The 22,714-nt window shown below is 40.5% G+C and overlaps 1 protein-coding gene across 3 annotated transcripts in view; it reads left to right on the top strand.

Annotated features, from left to right (window-relative positions):
- Tbl1xr1 (TBL1X receptor 1) overlaps positions 1-22,714 on the top strand; it is a 151,899-nt gene that overhangs the window by 67,683 nt on the left and 61,502 nt on the right. For 2 of the 3 annotated variants that reach the window (XM_038347411.1, XM_038347412.1), the window contains exon 2: positions 20,389-20,455. The exons of the other annotated variant lie outside the window; for it this stretch is intronic. The gene's annotated coding sequence lies outside the window, so the exon portion shown is untranslated. The remainder of the gene's footprint in view (positions 1-20,388; positions 20,456-22,714) is intronic. 3 annotated transcript variants of the gene reach the window in all.

The raw sequence follows: 22,714 nt of genomic DNA, 5'->3' as shown, positions 1-22,714 counted from the left end.
ATAAAAATGACAGAGATATCTGGCTGCCTGGACAGCCACCCAAGGTTTGTCTGCAGGTTTAGGATATGGGTCTTCGGCCGACAGGCCTAGAATAGCTGTTAAATTTTTTTATTTAACAAGAATTTTGAAGGATTGTGCCTCCTCATCTGAGCAAAGTTCGGCAGTCACTTTCTTTTGCATCCTAAATGTCCAGTTTGGATTGTATTCTGCCAGCAGTTGAGGCAATGTCAGCTTTTTGCCCAAATGTCTAGCTTTGTCACAATGATTATTCCCCCATATGGAGGTTCTTCAGTGCCCGTCATTCTTTTATGAAGTAGATTGGTGCTGCCAGGAGTAGGTATGTCTGACTATCATGAAAACCCTTAGGATATTAGGCATCTTCAATACCATGTTCTCTGAAAAATTTGAAAAGCATCTCTTTATCTAAAATATGTGTTTTAAGTTTGAAAACACACTTAACATGACTACAAGCTTGATTATTATAGATGACTGACTATTAACCTGCATTTCTTTTTTAAAAAATATTTTCACATTATTTGCAGTAATGTTTTGTGCAGCTGGTTATTTGCTTTATCAACTATTACTCTTTAAAAAATGAAAGTAATTTTCAGGAAAAAAGGGCAAATGTAATGTGTTTAAGATGCCCAAAGAACTGCTATCCCAATGAGAGAACAGAAGTTAGATAGACTTCCAAGTAGGCACACAGGCATGGAGAAGAGCCATAGCTAGGTAATAAAGGTGGCAAATCTCCAAGATGGACAGCATCTTCCTCAAACTCCTGACATGAGACAAGCGTCTTCCAGCTTTTGTCTCTTATCATCAGGCAGCCTGCTGATGGACCTGTTCCTCAAGTCTAAGATTGGATCATGACTAGTCAGATCATAGTTCTAGGTCAGCCAATCATACTGGCTTCAAACTGACCAAGCCTAAATTAGGGAGGGACACTCTTCAGAGTCTTCAGAACCCCTGAGAAGAGAATGGATTTTTAGGTTTACCAATCTCCCTTCTATTTTGCAGAGGGCAGTTTTCTCTGTGGCTGCTGCACTTGTATGCTTTGTTGTAGAAGGAGCTGCGGCTGCTTCCCACCACCTGGTTAGCTTTACCCAAAATAATTACACGGAAACTGTATTCATTTAAACACTGCTTGTCCCATTAGCTCTAGCCTCTTATTGGCTAGCTCTCACATCTTGATTAACCTATTTCTATTAATCTGTGTAGCACCACGAGGTGATGGCTTACCGGGAAGATTCTATTCTGCTTCCATCTCAGAGAGGCGAGCTATGGCGTCTGCCTGAGCTGTCTGTCTGACTCTGCTTTCTTTCTCTCACAATTCTGTTCTGTCTACTCCACCTACCTAATTTTCTGTCCTATTAAAGGGCCAAGGCAGTTTCTTTATTAACCAATGAAAGTAACACATAGACAGATGACCCTCCTCCATCATTTCCCCTTTTTTGTTTAAACAAAAAAGAGAGGCTTTAACTTTAACATAGTAAAGTTACATATAGCAAAACAGTTATCAAGCAAGAATTACAGCTACAATATTTAGATCTAGTTTTTCTTTTATGATAACTCAGGAAAACTATAACTATCTATTTATTCTTCAACTCCATCAAAGACTCCAGAAGGATATAATAATACCCAAGTAAACAAGAAATAAGCAACTTCCAAACTGTAGAAATGACAGAGACATCTTGCTGCCTGGACAGTCACCCAAAGTTCCTCTGTACCGTTGGGGCATCTGTCTTCGGCCTACAGGCCCATAGTATCCAGCAGACATTTCCATGAAGCAGGAATTTCAAATATAGTTCAGTCACTATCTGCTGTGTCCTGCAGAATGTCTCGCAGACTCTTTCATGAATGAAGAACCCCGAAAGACCATCTCACCTTTAGGCAAGTTCAGCAGTCCTCTCTCTGCGGGTTCTTTTTGTCTAGTTTATACAACAGTCCAGGCAAGAGCAGTTTCTTGTCCAAATGGCAATCAAACTCCATAAGGAGCCCCTTCGATGCCCATCTTCCTCTTGAAGTAGCTGGTGCTGCCAGGAGCAGATGTGTCTCGTCATGAAAATCCCTAAGTTATTAAAACCTTAAATGCCATATTCTGTAGTCTTTGAAAGATATGAAGAATGCCTATCTTTCTATATATATCTAGAAAATCTAACATGACTACAAGCCTAACTATTATTGATGATTATCCATTAACAACCTGTATTTCCTAATTATACATTACATTTTTAAAATGAACTACACAATCACAATATCTTAATATCAGAAATACATATACATATAACAAAATTGACCTTAAAATCCATACAAATGCAAATTCATATCTATATCATATCCCCCTTTAAATGTAAAAGAACATTTATAAACAATATTTGAGAATATGGGCACAGTTATTTCTCTCCAAACTGCTTCTTGCTGAGTGGGGGCACTGTTAATCAGATCTTTCATGGTGTAACCTGTGTGCCAGGTTCATCTCAGTCATCAGTTGGGTGAAGTAAATTTTTAGTGTGTTCACAGCAACCTTTCAGGAGGACGTAGTCTATCATACCATATTGGGATAGCAGCAATCCACAGGGTCTCATCCTCTGTGAAAACAAAAGAAGAAACTCTTTTCCAAAGCATGATATCCTTAGATCCAAATTCTGAAGTCAAGATACCTTTAGAACATATATGTTGATTTAGTTTTCAGCCCATACAACGAAATGTCTCTCTGTACTTAGCCCCTTCACAGTCAAAAAGTTCAAAGAAATACTGCTTTTCGTCCTGCCCTGCTCCCGCATGCCTGGCTAGCTTATGCCCCGAAATAACAATACACAAATTGTAGTCTTTTAAACACTGCCTGGCCCATTAGTTTCAGCCTCTTAATGGCTAATTCTCATATCTTTCTTTAACCCATATTTAGTAATCTGTGTAGCACCACGAGGTGGTGGCTTATCAGGAAGGATCTTAGCCTGCGTCCATCTCGGAGAGGAGAGCTATGGCGTCTACATGAGGCATCTGCTTCATTGCCTTCTTCCAGCATTCTGTTCTGTCTACTTCGCCTACCTAATTTTCTGTCCTATTAAAGGGCCAAGGCACTTTCTTTATTAATTAGCCAATGAAAGTAACACATAGACAGATGACCCTCCTCCATCACTTTGTCACCCCCCCACCTCAACAAAACAAAACAAAACCAAACAAACTCAACTGCAGCTTCTGTCTGTGGTGCTAGAGACATCTCTGCTGCTGCCTGTTGAGCTTCAGGTTTTTATTGTCTTTTAGTCCTTTAACTAGCAGAGCAAGAGAACCCTATCAAGATCACTAGACTGTATCACCAACAAAAGTTGTTTTTGAAAACATGATTGTATATCCAGCATGCATTCCTAACTCCGAAGGTAGGTAAACAATGCTTGTTCGGAGTAAGCTAATAAAAAAAGACCACTTTAGAAACTCCCTGCTGGCAGGCAGGCAGTGGTGGCACACCTTTAATCCCAGCACTAGAGAGGCAGAGGCAGGCAGACAGATCTGTGTGAGTTCAAGGCAAGCCTGGTCTACAAGAGCTAGTTCCAGGACAGGCTCCAAAAGTACACAGAGAAACCCTGACCTGAAAAACCAAAACCAACTAAACAAACAAAAGAACAAACCAAAAATTCTTTGGGAAAACAGAAGAATCTGTTCTCCAAGGAAGTGCTCAGGTTAAAGACTGGCCTCCACCCTGTCTTTTCCGTAATGGTACAGGTTTACATTAGAGATTTCAAGTTACTCTTTTTGATAACTACCATGCTCAAATGAGGTCACGACTCTGCTTAGGTATGGAAGAAAGGTAAGCACACAAGTTATTGTCATGCATTGTCATTTTATGTGATATATGTTTAGTTAATAAGCTCACTTATCTCTTGGTCTGCTCTGTGCAATTGCAGTCTGTGGATCAGAGTTCCTCTGAGGTCATGGGGAATGGATGGGTTTGGGGCAGGTGTTAGAGCAGCCTCTATACTTTTCCAGTCAACCTTTTTTACTATGTACCTATTGCGTCCTCTGACTGAGCCAAACTTTGAACTCTCTGCAGGGCTTTGCACTGGCTGCTGGCTCTGCCCCTCTCTGAGAGCTGAGCTTTATACACTGTGGGGCTGGCCAAGAACTGCCAGCCTGGAGCTACAGTAACTGCCTTGTGCCCTAGGTCTAGGAGTTGGTGCCTGCACTGTGGCAAGTGTTTTTTTCTTAGCTTCTTGTTTCTATTTAACATGCCGGATGCTCAAATGCTCACTTTGTGGCAGGACTACCTCTATGCAATGAGCATCAAGATACCAGGAAGCCTTGTTGGATTTTGCCTGCCTGCCTGCCTTCCCTACGTCCCTCCCTCCATTCCTCCTTCCCTCCCTCCTTCCTTTTCCTGTTTTCTCAGGCCCTATGTAGAAATACATGCCCAATATTGGAACCCAGTGTATTAGGCTTTCTTAGGGACTGCCAGACCCCAGATCTTGATGTGGAGATTTAATTATGAATGTTCGGCCTTAGCTTAGCTTAGGCTTGTTTTTAGTAACTTAGAGTAACTTAAGCCCATTTTCATGAAATCTCTGCCCAGAGGCTTGCTTACTTCATTCACATCCTGTCCTTCCTGCTTTTCTGCTTGCTTTGTGACTGGCTGGCTGGCTCCAGTTTTCTCTCTGCCTGCCAGTTCTGCCTATTCCTCCTCTACCTAGTTATTGGTTGTTCAGCTTTTTATCAGACCATTCAGGTGCCTTAGAAAGGCAAGGTAAAATAGCTACACATCTTTACATAGTTAAACAAATATTCTGTTCTGCAACAGGTAACAACACATTAAGGCTATCTGTTCTGTGCTATGCACAAGGATCTTATTATTATTATTATTAGGCATGGAACATAGGGTTGGTGAAATAGGAACTGGCCCCTTAGGCATTTCATAAAGGTTGACGAGATGTCTCTGGCCCTATATTGATCATGTGTATACTGTGTGGGGAGATGGTTTGTAAACTGTTGACTTAGGGAGTTCCAAGGGGCTTTCTGTTTGAGAAGCTGCATCCTTGTTCTCTTATTTGAGATATTTGCTATAACAGATCCCAAAGCTTGTGAAAGGAAGAGGTAATGATAATGGCAGCACTAGTAAATGACCTTTGAAGAAAATGACTCAGGCTAAATTATAGATGCAGTCCAGATGCCAAAGTCTTTGTTCATGTTGTTTCTGTGCCCTGGAGTTGGTTTGGAGTACCCAAAGACTCAGACACCTAAGTATGATATTGGTTCTGGAGCAATGGGAAGCAGTCTTGGAGATGTGTATTAAATGAGCTGCACAGTAGGTAGCCTGTGTTGTTGCCTAACCATATTTAAGCCAGTGGCATAGCATAGCACGGAAAGTACCCTTGGCAGTTCAGAGTAGTCTGAATAATCTGTCCTGTAGTGATTAAGAAACAAAGATAGGGTACCAGTATCACTTCTTCTATAAGACTTCAAGCTACTGGGTCACTGCACTCCCTTTTGCTAACCATTTATCCTACCCATGTATTTGCAATGTGTTTGTCAAAGTTCTCTAGAGCAGTGTTTCTCAACCTTTCTAATTCTGCAAGCCTATTTTTGTTTGTTTACAATATTTGTACACCTATGCAAGTTGTTCTGTCAGATTATATACATGCATGTTTCTACCTTTGTTTAGGACATTTTGTATATTGATACAACCCTTAGGATATATATATTTTTTTTTTTTAATTTTTTTTCGAGACAGGGTTTCTCTATGGCTTTGGAGCCTGTCCTGGAACTAGCTCTTGTAGACCAGGCTGGCCTCGAACTCAGAGATCCGCCTGCCTCTGCCTCCCGAGTGCTGGGATTAAAGGCGTGTGCCACCACCGGATATTGCATTATATATTATTCTTACCTCTGTTCAAGATACTTCTACATAGTTTACATTTTGAAGTTCTCATGTCCTCATTTGCTGCACATTTGTTTACAGATTATTTAATATTCTGACATGAAGTCTTAGTTTTTAAGTTATACAGGTATTATAGAGGTATTAAATATTTTAGGTCAATAATGTTTGTTATATATACAGTCAGATTAGTTAGGTTCTTTAGATACATAGAGATTGAATTCTGTCTAGATAGGTAATCATCAACCACTTCAAGAATCTGTAGAACATGACATTTAAATAACTTAGGGTTCTGTTGATATGAGATATGATTGCTCCTGACAGCACCAATCTATTCTTGAGAGAATGTTGAGCACCCAAAACACTCCACTCGGAGTTTGTTTACTTCTTGGCACAATTGGCCTTTGGGCAAGGAACTGTCCATGCCTCAACCACTGACAAGGTACATGTTATCTGGAATGGATAAACAGGGCACAAGGAAAAAGACTGTTAAATCTTGCCAAGACAGGGTAAGGCAGTTTTGAAAAATTTCCTGCCTCTGAAAATGGTCTGTTCCACTAGGCCTTAGCCAAGGTTGGTTGTTTCACCATTGCAAATGAGACTTCTGGTGATTGCTCAGGTAGCTAATTGTCTCCATCATATTCTGCTAGCTTTGGAAGCTGCTTGATTGTACTTCCTGTCTACTCAAGTAATATTATCTCCCTTCTCAGGCCTTCAATGGGGTTAAAGATTAGGTAATTGTAGTTACCTTTCTCTTATAATTTAGCCAAGCTTATTTCTGATGCAAGATTTAAACTCCTTAGAATAGAATGTTCATTAAAACATTTGTCATGTGTTCCTTGCTTAATATTGCTTGTGTTGTCTGTAATTTTATGCTTGATATCTGTTCCTATTGTATATAGTTTGGTTCTGGATTTGAATCGCTCTTGTTTAGACAAAAGGGGGAGATGATGGGGGAAAACCTTGTTAGCCAATTATCTTTAAAAGGTGGAGCCCAAGTGAGGCATGTTTTTCTGGGACCTGAGGAAAAACCTGTGCACCACCCAGGTGCTCTCTCTGTGCCATTCCCTCGGGACACTGCTGTGCTTGGATTTCTTGCTTCCTGTTTTGTGAGTTTTCCACTTATAATAAATAAAGATATAATTGTTGTATCCTTTAGCTAGCCTGGTTATTTCAACATTAATGGCTTAAAATTATTTCAATGTCATATGCAGGTGAAGGAATCGACACTATTCAGTGTACTCTTGGTGACTATCAAGATCATAGATAGTAAAAGTGCCATTGAGAAATCCTGCGTGTCTAGTAGAAGGCGCCAGAGAAGCCTGTTCCGTTTACCCATTATTTGTTAACGTGAAGATCATCTCAGGAATTTAGTCTTGCTGATTTAGGCAGTAATATAAAAACAGTTTTTTTTAAAAAAAGATTCACTTGTTTTACTTTGTGTACGAGTGTTTTGCCTGCATGTTTGTATGTATAACACATGTGTACCTGGTGCCTTCGAAACCAGAAGAAGGCATTGGATCTCCATGGGAGTGACCCATCTTGCTTTTTATATTGAGATTTTCAGAATGCTTATACCTGTATTTATGAATGGAGTCCTCTTTTGTTTTAGTAACCTATACATTCACATTAGTGTGTGGGATTGGTGTGTTACTACATCACATTAGTTGTTTTAGAAAGGGAGGGTCAACCAGTTTTTCGTCACATTCAGAGTCTAGGATGAGGACATGTGTTAAGCACATCTCTGAAAGTAGGTAATACTCCAGTCTTTAGATTTGCACAGACCAGATGGAGCACACTGTAAGCCTGGTTTATCCTCCACCAGGGGTATACCAGCTTTGAAGTTCATTCTGGCTTGTGAGAGAAAAACAGAATTTTCTGTTGATTTCCTAGTAATTAGTGGAAAATGACTGACTTGGGCTAGTGATGTGGTTCAACAAGTACTCAAGCTTCTTATGTGAGCCTGATGACTTGAGTTCTGTACCAGAGCCCAGGGTGGAGGGAGCGAACCCCCACCCTATCCATGTGTATGTGCACACAAACAAGTTGAAACTAAAGTTTCAAAAAAGAAGAATCTGAAAAGGAAGGCTGGAGTATTATTATTTTAAGGGGCACTTGTGTTTAACTTGGTGTCTTAGGAGCTTTACAGGTGAAACAGTCTGGCATTGGCACAAAGATAGAAAAAGTTAAGCTACCCAGACATACACAGAAGAGGAGCAGGAAGTGGACCAGGGATGCAATGTCTTTGTGTGGACTGTGTGTCACAATGGCCACCAGGGAATCTGACAGACAGTAATCCCCTGAGCTGCATCATTTTGTCCAGCAAGAATGTTTGTCTCTAGTCTGTCTTTCTGGGACTTTGGGACCAGAAGTTCATGGAGAAGGAAGACACCCTCCCCCGCCGCCCTCCTCAGCTGCCTCATTTCCTGAAGTGGCCTTTCTGGCCATTCACTTTAACTGTGGGGAAAAGAGGGGCTGGAGAGATGGCTCAGGCTTTAAGAATACTTGCTGCTCTTGGCACCCAAATTGAGTAGCTTATAATGACTGACAGGGAATTCAGCTCTCTGATCTTGGGGACCTGCACAGATTGTTCATGCCCTCAAGATGCCCTGGCACAGTGGTTCAGACCGGTCCCTAGAACCCACACAGTAGAAGGCCCAAACACTGCAAGTCGTCCTCTGACCTCCATACATAGTACCCTCCCCCAACCTTTAAAAAAACAAAAAACGAATAGCAGTGAAACTCAGTTGCTTAGAGAGCCTGGCTCTAAAAATAAATTTACAGAGCTCCAGGGGAGCAGCAGGGCCTTGCCTGCAGTGTCCGGAGGCTGTGGTTGTTACTCCTTTGAGCTCTGCAGGGGCTTAAAAGTCTTCTACTCTGACCTTAAGTAAGAATTAATAGACCCACAAGAGCAAAGTATGGGAAATGCCTTTGAAGAATCATGGTTATATGAATGTTTGTAGCATGAACCTTGTAAAATATGGTGCTTTTAAGATGTGGAGGCCTGTTATGATAGTGTAAGTTCAGGCGATATAATATCTCATCATTCCTTACCTTTACAACAAAAATAAACTTGTGGCTTTCTAAGTTTCAGATACTGTTTGCATTTGTAGCATTTATGTTAATCTTCTGATGTTTCTTGTGAGTTAAAAAGTTATCACCATTGATCTCTCCCTCCCTCCCTCCAGCTGAGGAGATAACACTGTGTAAACTGCTAATCCTTCCTTCATGGGAGGATTCAGGATAGTATGTTCTCTCAGGTTCTGAAGTAGCATCTGTCAGATTACACCTTGAGTGGAGGAGACAATGGTTAGCCAAGGGAAGGCAACATGTTTAGATGGAGACACAAGAAGAAGCACCTGAAGTAGTAGCAAGGTGACTGGGACTTGCTTAGCTGTCAGAGGCAGTGGAAGGAAAGCTCTGTTTACAGCTGGGGTGAGTCTGGGGTGAGAGGTAAGTGTGAGATGCTATGAGAAATAACTGGTGGGGGAAAGATAGCCTATTTGCTACAAGTAATGACACATTGAAGCAAGTTGAGAGGCAGTCTTCAGTTTTTGATTCTTAGTGTGGTTGTGTTGGTTGGGAATTGTCTACTCTAGGGACAAATATGAGTTAATGTGACCCCCCAGAACAAAGATGGACATAACCCCAAATACCATGTTCCAATGTGGTAACAGAAGTCTGAATAGTAACAGCAAAGACAGTTATAAATCAAGGCCCCTTTCAAATATATTGGTAGACATTTTAAATTGGGTGGAATATTAGGCAGTAAGTAGCTGCATATTTGAATATGAATAGTGCTTTTCAAATCTTACTGGTAAACTTGAAAGGATTATGGGTTTTAAAATTCTAATTTCTTTAGAAATTCAGATTGTGCAAATTAATCCAAACTTTGACATGAAGTCCCTGATTTCTGTATTGTCAGTTCTTTTGTTTTTGTTTTTAAACAAAATCAAGGCAGTGATATTTAAATTAAGGCAGCGGTATTTTGCAATGAAGTGTTATATAAAATAGAAGCTCAGAACCATCCAGAAAGCTGGGCAGAGTGAATGGCAAAAGACTGAATGTGTTGCTGGTAGGCGAGTCAGTCCCGTGGCTTTTTCTTCTTCAACTCTACTTGGGGACAATAAGAACACACCTCTTTTTCCCTCAGTAAAGCGATACTTTAAATCTTTTGGAGTCATTTTTAGGAAACCAAGCCTGTGAAAAGATTCCTAAGACAGATCTAGGGGAGGATGGGTTGGAGTGGAAGATGAAACCTCCCGCTGCCTACCAGTTGTGTAATCTTGGTTTGGGAACTTCGCTCAGCTTCAGTGACCTTGGTTCTTTACCTGGTGCAGAGATATTGTAATAATTGCCTGGAATTTAAATGAAAAAAAAAAAAAACGCAGTTTAGAGTCACCCTTAGAAGAACAACAGTCTTTTTGCATTAGTCCTTAAATGCATAAAACAGATAGTATTGAGCGAAAAAAACTATGCTGAATTTTCTTCAATCTTCTCATTGAAATAATTTTTCTGTGCTATTTATGGAGTTTTGTTTTTGTTGACTTAGATTTTTTTTAGGTGTCTGTGTGTGTTGAGGGGGCAACTTGCAGGAGTCAGTTCTCCTTTCATTTGCAGTGGGTCTAGGGACCAAATTGAGATTGTCAGCCTTGGCAGCAGGTTCCTTCACTAGATGAGTCATTTTTGTCCTCCACCTAACATTTCTTGTTAATTAACAAACATTCTGGGCAGTGTAGCAGAAGGCAGAAGATCTTTTCTTTTGGAGATGTGGCTTCTGTGAGCCCACCTTGTGCATGCTTTCCTTTTATCTTTTCCTTTTGGGAAGCTTTCAGTGGCTCTCTATTTGATAAGTCAAACCCAGATGTCTGTAGGTGAGTCAGTACATGGAACAGCATCAGATGCTGGTGTTCTAGAGCCCGAGTGGAAAAAGAACCAGGGTGCCTGTCTCAGTTAGGATTTCTGTTGCTGGGAAGAGATTTCACTACTGCGGCAACCCTTATAAAAGAAAACATTTAATTGAGGGGGCTTGCTTACAGTTTTAATTTTGACAGTGAAATATTTTTAAAATAGTGATGAGAGTTATAAGTGTCTATGAATGCTGCAAAGTCTGTAGCTGGTTACGAAGTTTACTGTCTAAACTGTACTAGGGCTTATGCAACTACACATTTGTTATTTGGAATGAACATTTTCCGGCATCACATGTCTTGGGAAAACAATTGGAAATCTTTAAGAACTATATAAATGACTCAGGTAGTAAATGGGATTTCTGACGACCTAAGTTGAGTTCTGGGAGCTCACACTGCAAGAGAGAGAACCGAAACTGAAAAGTCATTTTTTTAATCACCTCTACAAATGTAGAAGGGCATGTGCCCTCGACCACACACATATATACACAATGATAATAAAATTTAAAATTGAATGTATTTTGAACAATTTGCAGAAACTTCTCTGATTTGTGTTTCTTATTAGCATTTGATAACGTCTATGATATTCTCCATAATATAGTACTAGCAAGGTAGGTCTTTATGTTATAACACCTCTCTTAGGAATTGCAGCTTTATAATGTGTAGGAAATGGAAGATTTCAGAGAAAGAAATTAGAGTGCTTGAAACAGAAATAACCCATTTTGTGAACATTAACATTCCTGGTGTGATTTTTTTTTTTTTTTCAGTGTGAAGTTGGAGTTAACACCAGCCCAAGGTGTTAAAATGGACTCCAGGCCAGATTGAGAGCAGCGACAGAGTGAAGCAGTTTCCCAGAGACCTAGGGCTCTTCAGAGGCTCTTGTGGCTCTGGCCATGCTGTTAATCTTAAGGCAGAGGTGCTGCTTCTCTCTGTCTTGTGAGTCCTTAAAAAGCCCTGCTGGCTTTAACTTTTCACCAGTGCTCATCCTCTGAAGCTGTACCTGCTGCATGCCCTGCTGTGGTGAGCAGCCTTGTGATGCCAAGTGCATAGCCCAGAGCCACTGCCCAGACAGATGGGGGAGCGCTGTGCTTGCCACTCCACCTACTGTGAAACACTTTCTGCTCTATTGGGTAGGGGAAGAGGAATCTTTAACTTCTGTTAGAGATTGTGCTCACTGCAGAAGCTCAGGTTTTCTGTGTGTTTCAAAATGCAGAAGAAAACAGTTCATGTTGTGTCTCCTTTTATGCCTTGTTAAAAAAAATCTCCATGATAGCTTATTTGTTGTGTGCTCTTCTGTGACCTCTCTGTAAGGTCCTTATTATGCTTCCTTTGTAATTGATTTTTGGAAAGACACCGAGTTTTTCTGGTTCCTCATCATCTTGAAATGAGATGGATATAGCCATCACTTTTGGTGTATTTTTCTCTCTAGTTCTCAGCACTGTAATACTTACAGACTATCCCTCTGCTCCACCTCCAGCAGGATAATAATTAGAATAACAAGAAACTGCTCCAGCCAGTGGTTCACTGCTCCTGCAGTTTGAAGCTCAAGTGATGTGCAGGTCTTACTCCGGAGCAGTGGTTTTTAACCTTCCTCGTGCTGCAGTGCTTTGATGCAGTTCCTCATGTCCTGGTGACGCCAACCATAAAATTGTTTTGTTGCTAAGTTATAACTATTTTAGCTACTGTGATATTCAGCTCCCAAAAGAGTCACAACTCACAGGCTGAGAACTGCTACCCTAGAGACATTATCTAGGGAGGACCCAGGGTGGTATAGTTTTTAAGTCTGGAGAGGCGTTTCCATAGTAATTATCAGTTACAAAGCATCCTTGGATGTGCTTTTGTCTTTTCTCCTCTAAGTTGCTCACCTGTGTTGTGCTATTGTAGTCTATCTTTTTAGAGTATTGATAAATGCTATACATGACTCAGCTACCCAACAATTGCAAAGAGTGTGATCTAGTAGGACCTAGGAAAGTTGTCAGCTCTTCTGCTTCCCAAGCCGGTGTACCAGTAGGATTTTAAGCATCAGAGGTATCTTTGTTCCTGTCAACTTTTAGGTACCTGTGCAGTTTCTGTAGCTTTCTCTTCTGGCTCTTCATCCCCTAAACTACTGTCTGTTTGCTTGTAAGGCACAGTCCATACTGACTTTGTGTCACCAAGAAAACTGTATCAGATCTGTAGAATTTGTTAGGCATTGTGAGCTGTATCTCTAATTTGAGAGGAGAGGAACAGTACTGTTGTACTGAACAGTAATGATGTGCTCACACATTTTAAGAAGTAAGGACATTTTTTCATGAATTTTCATAACCTTTTTTAGTAACAGCTAGCTAAAAGTTTGTTGAAATTCTCCGTTATTGACAGTTAGTCAACCTTTTCTGGTTTGTGTTTTTTTTTTGAGATGTGATCTGAGTAGTTCAGGCTGGTCTCAAACTCATTATGTAGCTGAGGATGGCCTTGAACTAAATGTTGGGGAAATGGGTATGTGCTAGCATTCCTGGCTGAAACCTAAAACTTACAAAACCTAAACTTGAAAAGAATTTGGCCTTGTTAATTTTGTTTGTTTCTGAAAGGGTCTCATGTAACTCAGGGCAGCCTTGGATTCCTCCTGCTTCTCCACATCCCAAAAGCTAGCAGCAAATTTGACTCAGAATAGACTGCACTTTAATTTAGGAACTTTGCTGTAGTTTAAGCAAATTTTGAAATATTTGACAACTTTTTGCTTTATCCCTGCACAGTGGTTTATTTTTATGTTTAACATAAGGTTCAACTGCATTATGCACCCGTGAGACTAACTTAGTTGAAAGTAGTAACTGGGGAGTTAGGTGTCTTAATGTGGATATATGGTCTTGAGTTGTCTAGTTCTAGAAAAGTTAAGGTCATGATATACAACTCTTTGGCTTCAATTTCCTCAAGTAACTTGAAAAACAGTGGGAAGGGGAAAGCAGGCAGGTGCTCATGGAGATCCTCCTGACTGCAGCTAAGCTCAGGCTGCTTCATCAAGACCTCCCTGCAGGGGGAGCTACCCCACCTTATCCTCTGGTGTCTGGCAAGCACAGGTGCATGACTATCGATTTAGGCACAGAGTACAGTGTTTCAAAGGCTTTCTTCTGCACACTGTAGGGTTGTCATGCTGAGGAAGGAAAAGGATCATTTTTTTCTTTTTGTAAAATCAAGAAATGAAGAGAGGCCAATTGAAACTGATTTACATACATAGCTGCCTTTAAAAGTCACTCAGTTTAGCCGGGCGGTGGTGGCACACGCCTTTATTCCCAGCACTTGGAAGGCAGATGCAGGCGGATGTCTGAGTTCGAGGCCAGCCTGGTCTACAAGAGCTAGTTTCAGGACAGACTCTAGAAACTACAGGGAAACCCTGTCTCAAAAAACAAACAAACAAACAAAAAAAGTCACCCAGTTTGGAGTTAGTTCATTTATCATTCTGCAAATCATGTACTAGGGGATTCACTGGGAATTCTGTGACACCTTCCCCTGGGAATTATTTAATAAAATCTTCCCCTTTTCATTTATGATTTGGAATTGAACCCCAGCTGTGTATGCTAGCTTTACCCATTTAATAGAAATCTTAATTAACACAGTCAGCTCTGATGAGATTTTATTTTTCCTCAATTGTAAATGTTACTTCCAAATTATCCACACAAAATGGAAATTAATTGTTCTTTGTTTCTTTAAGTACATAGATACATTTTCTTGCAGTTGTCATGGGAGACTGGACTTTACTCCCTTTAAAGTAAATGTTTGTTGTGTTTGCACTTTTCCTGGGGAGAAACCATATTTTCCACTGCTTTTCAAAGGGGTCAGTGAGTACAGTGAATTTATTGTCAGAAACCAGTCATTTTGCAGATTTTTTTTAACATGTAAAAAGCCTAATTATATGTTAAAGGGCCTTTTCTAAGATTGATGCTCTATTCAGTTTAGGTAAAATGTTGACAATAATTTAAAAAACAAAATATTTTGTTTGGAGACTGAATGAACTTAAATTTAGCAGTCCAAAATAGTTAGCTTTGTGATAATATTCATGAGGTACACGAGTTTTTTTGTTAGTGGCAGGTCAGTCTATTCCTGCCACCTCCCGGAAGTGGTGTGAAAAAGCTCAGAATAGCAGCCAGCCACTTCCTTTCCACTTCCTGTGATCAGTCTGTTTCAGTTCTCTTATTCAGGAGCACCCGTTAGGTACTATCTGAACATTTGGTTCCAAGAACTACAAATTTTCCAGGTGCTAGTCTTCGTTTTTTAGAGGAACAGCAGGATGAGCAAATAGGCCCTGGTCTGCAGGAACTGCTGGGACGCTACATGATGCATGCTAGGAAGATAGCTGTGGAAAGACATGCTCAGAGAGCTCCTCCTCCCCCCAGTCTGATGTGGGCTGAACTCAGAGGGAAGATTGGGGATAGGTTTGAGGGCAGAACCTTTCAGAGGGCATTCCAGTACTAGAATGTCAGTGTCATGTTGGTTACAGACTGCGAGGACTGATGGCTAAGCAGGAAGAGAAGCTGACATCAGAACCACAGTTGTAAAACAGGCCGTAGTGCACAGACCTGGAGGGGTGCACATTAGAAGCCATCCTGGGCTGCAGAGTAAAACCATTCTCCAGAAAACAAAAAGAAATGAAAAAGTAGGTGTACAGGATGCAGCTTCTTTACAACTTGATTTGTCTTGGTTTAATTTCATTGTCCTTTGATTTAAGTACTCCGACAGTGTTCGTAATTTTCCTGCAAGTTTGTATATATCTGTGTCTTACAAAGTTAAAATTTCCTTTCCTGTGATATGCTTTTCAAATGTGCTGCATAGCAACTAGATAGATACAGGTAAATGTATTGACTTCTCAGAAAACAGTTGAACTGGAAAGTAGTGTGGGCTTCCACATGTTTCTAAAATTCCTACGTTTATTTCAGATTGTCTACTCATAGCTGTGTCGCTTACCCTACTGTTTACTTTTGATAACTCGTCCTTGATGCTGTAGAACCAGATATTTACTTAACCATTTAAGTGACCTACTTGAAAGAGCTATAGTATGAGGGCAAGTTAAATACAAAAGTAAAGGGTATTGAGGAGAGATAATTAGTAGAACTTCTATTAAATACATCTATGGGGGATAGTGAGGAAAGTTTACACTGACTTCAAAAAAGGAAAAGAGCCCTGGAATGGAAACTAACTGGAATGAGCTGATTCAGTATTTCCCTAAGTTCATATGTGTGGCTATGTACATGAATTACGAGGTGTCTCTGGGTGGAAATTGTAGTTTATTGATGCTCATTTTAGGTGACAAGACATTTGTTTCTGATACTTGATGAAGGGCTCTGTTCTGCTGGAAGAGCATTTTATAATATAGACGACAGTACTGACTGGGGTGTGTGTGCGTGTGAGATAGAGAGGGAGAGAGAGAGAGAGGGAGGGAGAGGGAGAGAGAGGGAGAGAGGGAGGGAGGAGGGGGGGAGGGAAGGAGGGAGGGGGAGGGAGAGAGAGAGAGAGAGAGAGAGAGAGAGAGAGAGAGAGAGAGAGAGAGAGAGAGAGAGAGAGAGAGAAAATACATGACTCTCCTATTCATCATTCCATTTTCCAGAATCCCCAGTTTGGATTATAGTATCTACTTTTTAGCTCACTTTTACAAGAACATTTTTACAAAGAAATTGCATATTAAAATAAGAACAGGGCAGGGTGGTAGAAAACTGATAGAAACTAAAATGAACACCCACTTGCTAGATCTAATCAGTTTAGTTGTCTGAAATTAAAGATCTTCAAGGAAGGCCTGATACAGACCCATTCCTTTTTGTACTAACTCTTAGCCTTAGAGAAAGCTGTACCTTAAGTTGTTTTGTTTTTTAAATTGAAACAGGGTTACATCACATAACTCTGGCTGTCCTGGAACTCATTCTGAAGACCAGGCTGGGCTCAAATTCACAGAGATTCCCCTTACTTCTGCTTCCTGAGTGCTAAGATTTGAGGCATGCACCACCAATGCCTGACTTAAAATATTTCTTAATGATGACAAAAAAGGCATTGATTAAAAAGACATATAAAAAGGTCACAATGTTAAAGCAACAGAAAATTTGTTTGCAGCTTACCTTATCTCTTTTACTTCTGTGTATTTTGAAATACACATAATTTAATAAAATGTTATATATTAATTGTATATAAATAAATAGAAAGCATGTATGGCAGAGCAAAGCTCTTTTTTTTTTCCCTGATAAGAACAATGTGCTACAGGCACCGAGAGAAACAATAAATGAGACCTCCTGAAACTGAAAAGTTTCTGTAAAGCAAAGGACACGGTCAACAAGACAAAATGGCAGCCTACAGAATGGGAAAAGATCTTCACCAACCCCACATCAGACAGAGGTCTGATCTCCAAAATGTGCAAAGTGTAGTGATGATGCGAGCAGGCCTGCTTTTTGTCCCGCCCAGCTTCCGCACGGCTCGCTTAGCCCTGGAAATAATAACATAGAAACTGTATTCATTTAAACACAGCCTGGCCCATTAGTTCTAGCCTCTTCTGGCTAACTCTCATCTTGATTAACCCATATCTAGTAATCTGTATATCACCAAGGGGTTGTGGCTTTACCGGGAAGATTCTAACCTACGTACATCTCAGGCCCAAGCTTCATGGCATCTGCCTGACTCTGCTTTCTTTCTTCCAGCATTGTTTTGTCTACTCCACCCATCTAAGGGCTGGCCTATCAGAAGGCCAAGGCAGCTTCTTTATTTAACCAATGAAAGTAACACATAGGCAGAAGACCCTCCTACAGCAAAGAACTCATCAAAAGAGCAAATAATCCAATAAAAAAAAAAATCGAGTACAGACCTAAACAGAAAACTCTCAACAGAGGACTCTAAAATGGCTGAAAGACACTTAAGGAAATGTTCAACATCCTTAGTCATTGGAGAAATGAAAATCAAAACAGCTCTGAGATTCCACTGTACACCTGTAAGAATGGCCAAGATCAAAAACACTGATGACAACTTATACTGGAGAGGTTGTGGGAATCAGGGAACACTTCTGCCTTGTTGGTGGGAGTGCAAGCTGGTACAGCCCCTTTGGATATCAGTGTGGCTATTTCTCAGATAATTACGAAACAACCTTCCTCAAGACCCAGTAGTATCACTTTTGGGTATATAACCATAAAATGCTCAACCATGCCACAAGGGCATGTGTTCAACTATGTTCATAGCAGCTTTGTTTGTCATAGCTAGAACCTGGAAACAAACTAAATGCCCCTCAACCAAAGAAGGGGTAAGAAAAATGTGGTTTACACAATGGAGTACTGCACAGCAGAAAAAAATAGCAGCTTGAATTTTGCAGGCAAATGGATGGAGCTAGAAAAATCATTTTGAATGAGGTAACCCAGACACAGAAAGACAATTATCACAAGTACTTACTCTCATAGGTGGTTTTTAAACATAAAGCAAAGAAAACCAGCCTACAAACCACAATCTCAGAGAACCTAGACAACAATGAGGACTCTAAGAGAGACATACATGGATCTAATCTACATGGGAAGTATAAAAAGACAAGATCTCCTGAATAAATTGGGAGCATGGGGATTTGGGAGGAGGCTTGAAGGGGAGGGGAGAGGCAGGGAGGGGAACAGAGCTTAATAAAGATCAATAATTTAAAAAATTAATTAAAAAAAAGAAATACATCCCAACCTCAAAGACAGACATCGCCTCAGAGTAAAGGGTTGGGGGAAAATGTGCTAAGAGATAGCTCAGAATTAATAAAAGCTGGGCAAGTGACTTAGCACCTAAGAGCCTTTCCCTTCCCATTATCCACACTGGTAGCTCATAGACAGCTGCCTGAAACTTCAGCTCCAGGGAATCCAGTGCCCTCTTCTGGTCCCTGAAGGCATTTACACATACATAACAGGCACAGATAGATGGTCACATACATAAAAAAAAAATTTTAAAGATCCTTTAAAAATGTTTATACTTACTATAAAGTAAATGATGTTCATTTTGAGTAACCCTAAGGTAAGCAGAGTTTGATGGTATCTAGGTTTTGTTAGGATTCAGTAGTTCTGTTTATAGAGTGCTTCACAGCGTGTCCTAGCTCCTCATACCCAAAACCGGTGTCTCACACTAAAACACTGGACTGAACTGGAGTCTAGTCAGAGAGAGGGAGGAGTGATATTATGAACAGAGCGGCCAAGACCATGATGGGGAAACACACAGAAACAACTTATGAGTAAATGGGAGCTCATTGACTCTGGCCTGATAGCTGGGCAACATGTGTAAGACCAAAAATGGCCCTCTGAATGTGGGTGACAGTTGTGCAGCTTGGGTAGTTTGTGGGGCCACTAGCAGTGGAACTAGTGTTTATCCCTAGTGCATAAACTGACTATCTGGAGCCTGTTCCTTTTGCAGAGATACCTTGCTCAGTCTAGATAGTAGGTAGGGCCTTGGTCCTGCCTCAAGTGATGTGACAGACTTTGTTGTCTCCCTATGGGAGGCCTTGCTCTCTCTGAGTAATAGATGGAGAGTGGAGTGGAAAGGAGGTGGGGGAGTGTGAGGAGGGGTAGTAGGGGGAGCTGGGATTGGTATGTAAAATAAGATTGTTTTTAAAAATAATAAGCCGGGCGGTGGTGGCGCACGCCTTTAATCCCAGCACTCGGGAGGCAGAGGCAGGCGGATCTCTGTGAGTTCGAGACCAGCCTGGTCTACAAGAGCTAGTTCCAGGACAGGCTCCAAAGCCACAGAGAAACCCTGTCTCGAAAAACCAAAATAATAATAATAATAATAATAATAATAATTAAAAATGAGAGAAAAAATCCTAGGCTTGTTTTCATAGCATTGCTTAAAGAACTGGAGGCCAGTGGAGTGATGACCTTCTATAAATATGTCATGTCTAATGCTAACTTGAATTTCTGGGTCTCTACTAAGTGTGGTCATGTGCCAGGATACCTAGGGTGCTCAGTGGGAAGTAAAACCAGAGGCACAAGTCTAAAGGAACTTGGATTTTATGGTTATTCAGGATATTGGTAATCTTAACTATTGACATACTTAAATTCGAAGGTCTGCTATAGGAAATGTAAACATGCCACTGTGGCTACCCCTCCTCTTGGTGGCATCAGCCTGCTAATCTACTTTGCACTGATCCATGTCCTTTCTGAGTGTCACCTCTTAGATGTAGCATATGAAACATAACTTGCATGTTGCAGAAGTTCTATCGGTGTGATGTGCTGTGCTTCACTCATTGAGAAAAGTAGAGAGGTAGAGTCCTTTTGTGTGAAGTCTGAGATTAATGCCTGCCACGTTGTGATAACCAGTTAAATTTAAAACCAGTTAAATATGTTTCTCATGAATAAAATTATAGAATGCAAATTCACATGATTTTTATGGCTCATGGTCATGACTGATGAACACACCGTAGCACCCTAATTCAGTTGTACACTCTGGGATTGAACTGAATTGGGGGTTATGCATGACCTTCCTTGGATGCCAACTGCACTAGCCTCTCAGGAATGTAGGCAGCTAGCATTTGTTGCTATTTGTGACACAGCTACCCTGGGGAGAGTCTCACTGGTGGGATGCAAAAGCTTATAAGTGAGTATTTTGAACATGCAAAATTTGCTGTGGGGAATCTTAAATTAAATTTGTTTTCCTTTTTCTTAGCCTCAGCAGCTTGTGTTTGGTGGTCAGATATCCAGGTGTACATTCTCACATCAATGCACTGCCAATGGTAAGATGCTTCCCCCTTTCCTTCTCTCCCAGGTCAGTGATTTGTAGCTGTTTTGAAGAGACGTTTGAGAAATAAAAATTTCTCAAGATTCTCAGAAGAATTTAGCATTTTAGCAAAAGGTACCCCTACTTTGAAGATTATAATTTTTCTATAATTTTGATGGTTATCAAGTGTGTTACCTTTTTATTGTTGTCTTGAGATACCATGACCAAGACAAATTACCAAAACGAAAACATTTATGGGGGCTTATAGTTTCACAGGGTTAGAGTCCATGACTATCAAGGCAGGAAGCACAGCAACAGGTAGGCAAGCATGGAGCAGTGGCTAAGAGCTTACATGTTGAATCAACAACCGTATGCAGAGAGCGCTAACTGGGAATAATGTGGGCTTTTGAAACCTCAAAGTCGACCCCCGGTGATACATCTCGGCCACACTTTCTAGTCCTTTCCCACTGTTTCAGCAACTAAATGTATGAGCTCTTGGGGAACAGTCTCATCATTTATCATGATGTACCACCACATCAGTATGAAAAGGTGACATGAATATGATCCTTATGAAATTACCTACATTTTGTGACTTTTTTTGAGGGGGGGCTAAAAATTTGATATTGCTGGTAACAGTTCTTTGTGTCCATCATTTTGGTGAGTTTTAGGGCATTTTGCTTATCCTGATATTACTAAGTATGCAATTAAATAAGATTTTACTTGTTTATTTAGTTAATAACTTTAGGGAGAAACATTTTTACCTCTTTAGAAAAGTTTAGAAGTCTTTCATTTTGGATTATAAATCTCGGCTGTCATGTAATAGTGACTACACGACTACACTGCTGAATGTACCTATACCAGGGCTCTCTGACTTTTGGCAGAGTGTGGTGACTTGTGAAAATTTGATGGTAGATAAAAATTTGACATTAGATACCTTAGACTTAATCAACGCTAGGCCTGTCTCTACTTCTGCCTCCTGAGTTCTGGGATTGAAGACATATGGTACCATATTAAGCATGGGTTTAATCATGGTTAATCTTGGTGAATGGGTGTAGGGTTATTTGCTGGAACAGGGACAGCTCCATTTCTGAAGAAAAAGGAGGCCCCCTCCCCCCCCAGCAGCTATTTACCATCCTTCTACCATTTACCGTCATTTACTGGCACCTTCTAAACATTTTCTTCCACACAGTGACCAGAGAACCAGTTTCTGTGTGGTATCCTGAAGTATGACAAGTACCCTTACTTTCCAGGTTACTTCATCATCCTTCTAGATTTGGAAGAATCTGACCCTTTCCTTCCTGCCCTCCCTCCGTCCCCTCTGCTCTCTGGAGTGCTAGCTTTTTTGCTTTGAGGAGACCTGTTTGTTTTATTTGAAGTTCTCATTCAAGACTAGTGTTCTGGTTGTTGGCATTTTAACTTAAAATGTGACGGCCTCTTCTAAGGCCCTCCTCCCCTGAACCAACATGAAGACTGTATTACCGCTTTTATGTTTGAAACAGCTCATGGGCTACGTTAAATTGGATCATTTCAAACGTTTGCTAATTTTGCTGAAAATGATTGTTTTATGTCATTGCAAACTATAAACTTGTGGTTAGTTGTTTGAGTACCTTAGTGCTAGAGAGCCAGAGTTACAGAGGACATCCAGTCTCTCAGAGCTCTGAAGCCATTTGTACTTGCATCAGTGTGTCATGTGTTTAGAGATGGTTCATAATGTGGTTTCCTCAAGTTGACCATGTCATGGAGCACAGTAGTTCTCCTACTCACATTATGACTTGCCGTTTTTTTTTTTAACCTACATCAACCATGATCTGAAAAAAGCAAATACAAAATTCGAGAAATAAACTGTCTTAGTTAGGTTTTTCTCCCTACCCCCAAAGGCTTATAAGCATTATCATAATGCAAAAAATACATTCAGTCCAACAAGAATGTCCATAGTCTAAAACAGTTTCAAACTTGTTTCAAAGAACAAAGTTTCTTCTCAGACACATGGCGATCTCTTAACTGTAATCCTCCTGTAAAAAAAAGATCAAAGTCAAAAAGCAGATCACATGCTTCCAACATTTAATAGCACATTTAAAACGCAGGGAAGGAACATATTGAGGAAATACTGAACCAAAGCAAAATCGGAAAGTGCTGGGCAAATTTCAAACTCTGCACCCGAATATCTCATGTCAAAACGCTCTTCAGATCTCCAGCTCTGTTCAGCTTTGTTGACTGTAACATACATCTTTCTTTGGGCTGGTTCCACTTCTTGTTAGTAGCTCCCCTCTGCAGG

This window comes from Arvicola amphibius, chromosome 11 (genome assembly GCF_903992535.2).
Source record: "Arvicola amphibius chromosome 11, mArvAmp1.2, whole genome shotgun sequence".
NCBI classification, from domain to species: Eukaryota; Metazoa; Chordata; class Mammalia; order Rodentia; family Cricetidae; genus Arvicola; species Arvicola amphibius.
Note: the sequence above shows the minus strand (reverse complement) of the source record. Positions and strands in the feature narration are given on the sequence as shown.